At 48.0% G+C, this 6,854-nt stretch overlaps 1 protein-coding gene across 3 annotated transcripts in view; it reads left to right on the top strand.

Annotated features, from left to right (window-relative positions):
- The first annotated feature begins 2,640 nt into the window (after positions 1-2,640).
- SHANK2 (SH3 and multiple ankyrin repeat domains 2) overlaps positions 2,641-6,854 on the top strand; it is a 641,049-nt gene continuing 636,835 nt past the window's right edge. For 2 of the 3 annotated variants that reach the window (XM_073541767.1, XM_073541764.1), the window contains exon 1: positions 2,641-2,786. The gene's annotated coding sequence lies outside the window, so the exon portion shown is untranslated. The remainder of the gene's footprint in view (positions 2,787-6,854) is intronic. The other variant, XM_073541768.1, reaches the window with a different exon arrangement.

Here is a 6,854-nt window from a genome sequence, read left to right as displayed (position 1 = left end):
GGTTTGCAGGAAACCCCTAATTGGAATGATAGGATCAACATCTGGACTGTGTTGTCTGAGCGGGGATGAGGACAGAAGCTCGAAACGAGAGTCAGAACATAACATCAGCTGCCTGACCGCGGCGTCATACTGTATTATATGACAAGTGGTGTGCAATATTTGTATCACACGCTGATTGACCTGCGCAACAGGACTCGGAGCTTTATGGTCATCAGTCACAGGACTGACCTCGAAATTACCCAGCGTCAACCCGAGACTGGAATTTACATGGCAGAATGAGCAGACGAATATCTGCAGGCTATATGGCTTCACATAAAGCGGCATCCCTGGGTAATCTGCTATTTCCTTGGTCTAGTGAGAGCTAATATTAATATACATACACATATACGTAATATATATATATGTACTGTATGTGTGTGTATCGAGAAAAGTATTGAGCTGCACGTCTTAATCATTAAATTACAATCTACTATTCCGTCCAATTAGTCCCAATGTATAACATCCGCCACCCTGACCCCTGTGTATAACAATATGCCCCCCGCCCCCAGTGTATAACAATATGCCCCCCGCCCCCAGTGTATAACAATATGCCCCCCGCCCTCAGTGTATAACAATATGCCCCCCGCCCCCAGTGTATAACAATATGCCCCCCGCCCCCAGTGTATAACAATATGCCCCCCCGCCCCCAGTGTATAACAATATGCCCCCCGCCCCCAGTGTATAACAATATGCCCCCCACCCCCAGTGTATAACAATATGCCCCCCGCCCTCAGTGTATAACAATATGCCCCCCGCCCCCAGTGTATAACAATATGCCCCCCGCCCCCTGTGTATAACAATATGCCCCCCGCCCCCAGTGTATAACAATATGCCCCCCGCCCCCAGTGTATAACAATATGCCCCCCGCCCCCAGTGTATAACAATATGCCCCCCGCCCCCAGTGTATAACAATATGCCCCCCGCCCCCAGTGTATAACAATATGCCCCCCGCCCTCAGTGTATAACAATATGCCCCCCGCCCTCAGTGTATAACAATATGCCCCCGCCCCCAGTGTATAACAATATGCCCCCCGCCCTCAGTGTATAACAATATGCCCCCCGCCCCCAGTGTATAACAATATGCCCCCCGCCCCCAGTGTATAACAATATGCCCCCCGCCCCCAGTGTATAACAATATGCCCCCCGCCCTCAGTGTATAACAATATGCCCCCCGCCCCCAGTGTATAACAATATGCCCCCCGCCCCCAGTGTATAACAATATGCCCCCCGCGTATAACAATATGCCCCCCACCCCCAGTGTAAAACCTCCGGCCCCCCGACCCTGGTGTATAACATCCGGCCCCCCGACCCTGGTGTATAACATCAGGCCCCCCCAGTGTATAAGATTCGGTCTCCCCCACTGGTATATAACATCTGGTCCCATTTCCCCGTGTATAACCTCCAGCCCCTCATCCCAGTATATAATCGCCGACCCCCACATGCCGTCTGCCTTTACCACCATGTGACAGAGCGGCCGATGGTGCAGAGCTCACTGATACCAGCGCGGTCCTGTAACAGGGGCGACCAGGGTAACAAGTCCGTTGATGACATTTCTTTCTCCTGGATCTTCCCCCCATCACCTGTGAGTGATATTACTAAGAAGTGGAAGGAACTGCAGCAACTCAGCCATGAAGTGAAGACCCCGTAACGTTACAGAGCGGGGGACTGAGTGCTGAGGAGCTGAGGACAGAAAAGTCACCACCGCACTGCTGACCCCATAACGGCAGAGTCCAGACCTCCTCTGGTATCAGCACAAACACTGCGCCCCCGCCGGGAGCTTCATGGCCGAGCAGCTGCACACAGCCGTACATCACCAAGCACAATGCCGAGCGTCGGATGGAGTGGTGTAAAGCCGCCACCACTGGACTCTGGAGGAGACGTGTTCTGTGCAGTGACGGATCGCACTTCTCTATCTGCGTCTGATGGAGGAGTCTGGGTTTGGTGACTCCAGGAGGACGTTACCCCCTGACTGCATTGTGCCCCCTGTACAGATGGTGGTGGAGGGGGATAATGCCAAGGGCTGTTATCAGGGGGCGGCCTCGGACCCTCAGCTCCAGTGATGGGAGATCTTCATATAAGGTTAATGTGATTGAAAATCAAAACTCAAAACAAGCCCTAGTGGTAATATACACTGAAAAAAAAAAAAAATATGGCTTTCACAAAATGCGAAGGAAAAATAAACAGAAAATTGCTCCAACAAGAAGGGGTTAATAGTGTCCTGCGCGTTTAATGTTTACAGCATTTCGCTTTACGTCCAACATTCCGAAGCGGATTCATTTCCGGCTTTCAGACTTTGTAAATGAATTGGTGACTACCAGAAGTCGCCACCAGGGGGAGCTAACAGCACAAGGACAGAAAGCCACATTGCAGGATAAAGCCCTGGGCAATGAGCTCCTCTAATGATGGCTGCAGCCTGTCTCCTGCTGGGCCCCTCTCGTTAGGGCCCGGATGCAGCGCGTTTCTCTTACCTGCTCAGTCAGTGCGCCCCGTGTGGCTGCTGGCTGTATTACATCTTTCAGTACGCGCTGCGCAGGTGGGAGGAGTTATAACTGCGCGCCAAACACCTGAGGTAACCAAGCGGGGCGCGGTGTGTCGTCCTGGTAACCGCCTGCCGCGGGGACGATCCCGGGAGTACAGCGCCGAGCACCGGCCCCGCTGTGTGGTGAGACACCGGGGAAGAAGCACCAAGTTGTAATATTGTATGTTACCCATAATGTTCCCTGGCTGCAGAGCGGCGGCCATGACAGGTAGGGACCCCCAGCCCTGACAGGAAGTGGGCAGACCCCCAACATGTGCTGGTGTATACACTGCCCCCAATATGTGACCATATATACACTGCCCCCAACATGTGCTGGTGTATACACTGCCCCCAATATGTGTGTGACCATATATACAGTACACTGCCCCCAACATGTGACCATATATACACTGCCCCCAATATGTGTGTGACCATATATACAGTACACTGCCCCCAATATGTGTGTGACCATATATACAGTACACTGCCCCCAACATGTGACCATATATACACTGCCCCCAATATGTGACCATATATACAGTACACTGCCCCCAACATGTGACCATATATACACTGCTCCCAACATGTGACCATATATACAGTACACTGCCCCCAACATCTTACAGTATATATACACTGCCCCCAACATGTGACCATATGTACACTGCCCCCAACATGTGACCATATATACACTGCCCCCAATATGTGACCATATATACAGTACACTGCCCCCAACATGTGACCATATATACACTGCTCCCAACATGTGACCATATATACAGTACACTGCCCCCAACATCTTACAGTATATATACACTGCCCCCAACATGTGACCATATGTACACTGCCCCCAACATGTGACCATATATACACTGCCCCCAATATGTGACCATATATACAGTACACTGCCCCCAACATGTGCTGGTGTATACAATACACTGCCCCCAACATGTGACCATATATACACTGCCCCCAATATGTGACCATATATACAGTACACTGCCCCCAACATGTGCTGGTGTATACACTGCCCCCAATATCTGTGTGACCATATATACAGTACACTGCCCCCAATATGTGACCATATATACAGTACACTGCCCCCAACATGTGACCATATATACAGTACACTGCCCCCAACATGTGACCATATATACAGTACACTGCCCCCAACATGTGACCATATATACAGTACACTGCCCCCAACATGTGCTGGTGTATACACTGCCCCCAATATGTGTGTGACCATATATACAGTACACTGCCCCCAATATGTGTGTGACCATATATACAGTACACTGCCCCCAACATGTGACCATATATACAGTACACTGCCCCAACATGTGACCATATATACACTGCCCCCCAACATGTGACCATATATACAGTACACTGCCCCCAACATGTGCTGGTGTATACACTGCCCCCAATATGTGTGTGACCATATATACAGTACACTGCCCCCAATATGTGTGTGACCATATATACAGTACACTGCCCCCAATATGTGTGTGACCATATATACAGTACACTGCCCCCAACATGTGACCATATATACAGTACACTGCCCCCAACATGTGACCATATATACAGTACACTGCCCCCAACATGTGACCATATATACACTGCCCCCCAACATGTGACCATATATACAGTACACTGCCCCCAACATGTGACCATATATACAGTACACTGCCCCCAATATGTGTGTGACCATATATACAGTACACTGCCCCCAACATGTGACCATATATACAGTACACTGCCCCCAACATGTGACCATATATACAGTACACTGCCCCCAACATGTGACCATATATACAGTACACTGCCCCCAACGTGACCATATATACAGTACACTGCCCCCAACATGTGACCATATATACAGTACACTGCCCCCAACATGTGACCATATATACAGTACACTGCCCCCAACATGTGACCATATATACAGTACACTGCCCCCAACATGTGACCATATATACAGTACACTGCCCCCAACATCTTACAGTATATATACACTGCCCCCAACATGTCACCATATATACAGTACACTGCCCCCAACATGTGACCATATATACAGTACACTGCCCTCAATATGTGACCATATATACAGTACACTGCCCCCCAACATGTGACCATATATACAGTACACTGCCCCCCAACATGTGACCATATATACAGTACACTGCCCCCAATATGTCACCATATATACAGTACACTGCCCCCCAACATCTTACAGTATATATACACTGCCCCCAACATGTGACCATATATACAGTACACTGCCCCCAACATGTGACCATATATACACTGCCCCCAATATGTCACCATATATACAGTACACTGCCCCCAACATCTTACAGTATATATACACTGCCCCCAATATGTCACCATATATACAATACACTGCCCCCAACATGTGACCATATATACAGTACACTGCCCCCAATATGTGACCATATATACAGTACACTGCCCCCCAACATGTGACCATATATACAGTACACTGCCCCCAACATGTGACCATATATACACTGCCCCCAATATGTCACCATATATACAGTACACTGCCCCCAACATCTTACAGTATATATACACTGCCCCCAATATGTCACCATATATACAATACACTGCCCCCAACATGTGACCATATATACAGTACACTGCCCCCAATATGTGACCATATATACAGTACACTGCCCCCCAACATGTGACCATATATACAGTACACTGCCCCCATGTGACCATATATACACTGCCCCCAATATGTCACCATATATACAGTACACTGCCCCCAACATCTTACAGTATATATACACTGCCCCCAACATGTCACCATATATACAGTACACTGCCCCCAACATGTGACCATATATACAGTACACTGCCCCCAATATGTGACCATATATACAGTACACTGCCCCCCAACATGTGACCATATATACAGTACACTGCCCCCAACATGTGACCATATATACAGTACACTGCCCCCAACATGTGACCATATATACAGTACACTGCCCCCAATATGTCACCATATATACAGTACACTGCCCCCCAACATCTTACAGTATATATACACTGCCCCAACATGTGACCATATATACAGTACACTGCCCCCCAACATGTCACCATATATACAGTACACTGCCCCCAATATGTGACCATATATACAGTACACTGCCCCCCAACATGTGACCATATATACAGTACACTGCACCCAACATGTGACCATATATACAGTACACTGCCCACAACATGTGACCATATATACAGTACACTGCCCCCAACATGTGACCATATATACAGTACACTGCCCCCAATATGTCACCATATATACAGTACACTGCCCCCAACATCTTACAGTATATATACACTGCCCCCAACATGTCACCATATATACAGTACACTGCCCCCAACATGTGACCATATATACAGTACACTGCCCCCAATATGTGACCATATATACAGTACACTGCCCCCCAACATGTGACCATATATACAGTACACTGCCCCCAACATGTGACCATATATACAGTACACTGCCCCCAACATGTGACCATATATACAGTACACTGCCCCCAATATGTGACCATATATACAGTACACTGCCCCCCCACATGTGACCATATATACAGTAAACTGCCCCCAACATGTGACCATATATACAGTACACTGCCCACAACATGTGACCATATATACAGTACACTGCCCCCAATATGTGACCATATATACAGTACACTGCCCCCCAACATGTGACCATATATACAGTACACTGCCCCCAACATGTGACCATATATACAGTACACTGCCCCCAACATGTGACCATATATACAGTACACTGCCCCCAATATGTCACCATATATACAGTACACTGCCCCCCAACATCTTACAGTATATATACACTGCCCCCAACATGTGACCATATATACAGTACACTGCCCCCAACATGTGACCATATATACACTGCCCCCAATATGTCACCATATATACAGTACACTGCCCCCAACATCTTACAGTATATATACACTGCCCCCAATATGTCACCATATATACAATACACTGCCCCCAACATGTGACCATATATACAGTACACTGCCCCCAACATGTGACCATATATACACTGCCCCCAATATGTCACCATATATACAATACACTGCCCCCAACATGTGACCATATATACAGTACACTGCCCCCAATATGTGACCATATATACAGTACACTGCCCCCAATATGTGACCATATATACACTTCCCCAACATGTGACCATATATACACTGCCCCCAATATGTCA

The sequence above is a fragment of the Dendrobates tinctorius genome, unplaced genomic scaffold, assembly GCF_039654945.1.
Source record: "Dendrobates tinctorius isolate UK_male_01 unplaced genomic scaffold, ASM3965494v1 ptg000124l, whole genome shotgun sequence".
Taxonomy (NCBI): domain Eukaryota; kingdom Metazoa; phylum Chordata; class Amphibia; order Anura; family Dendrobatidae; genus Dendrobates; species Dendrobates tinctorius.
Note: the sequence above shows the minus strand (reverse complement) of the source record. Positions and strands in the feature narration are given on the sequence as shown.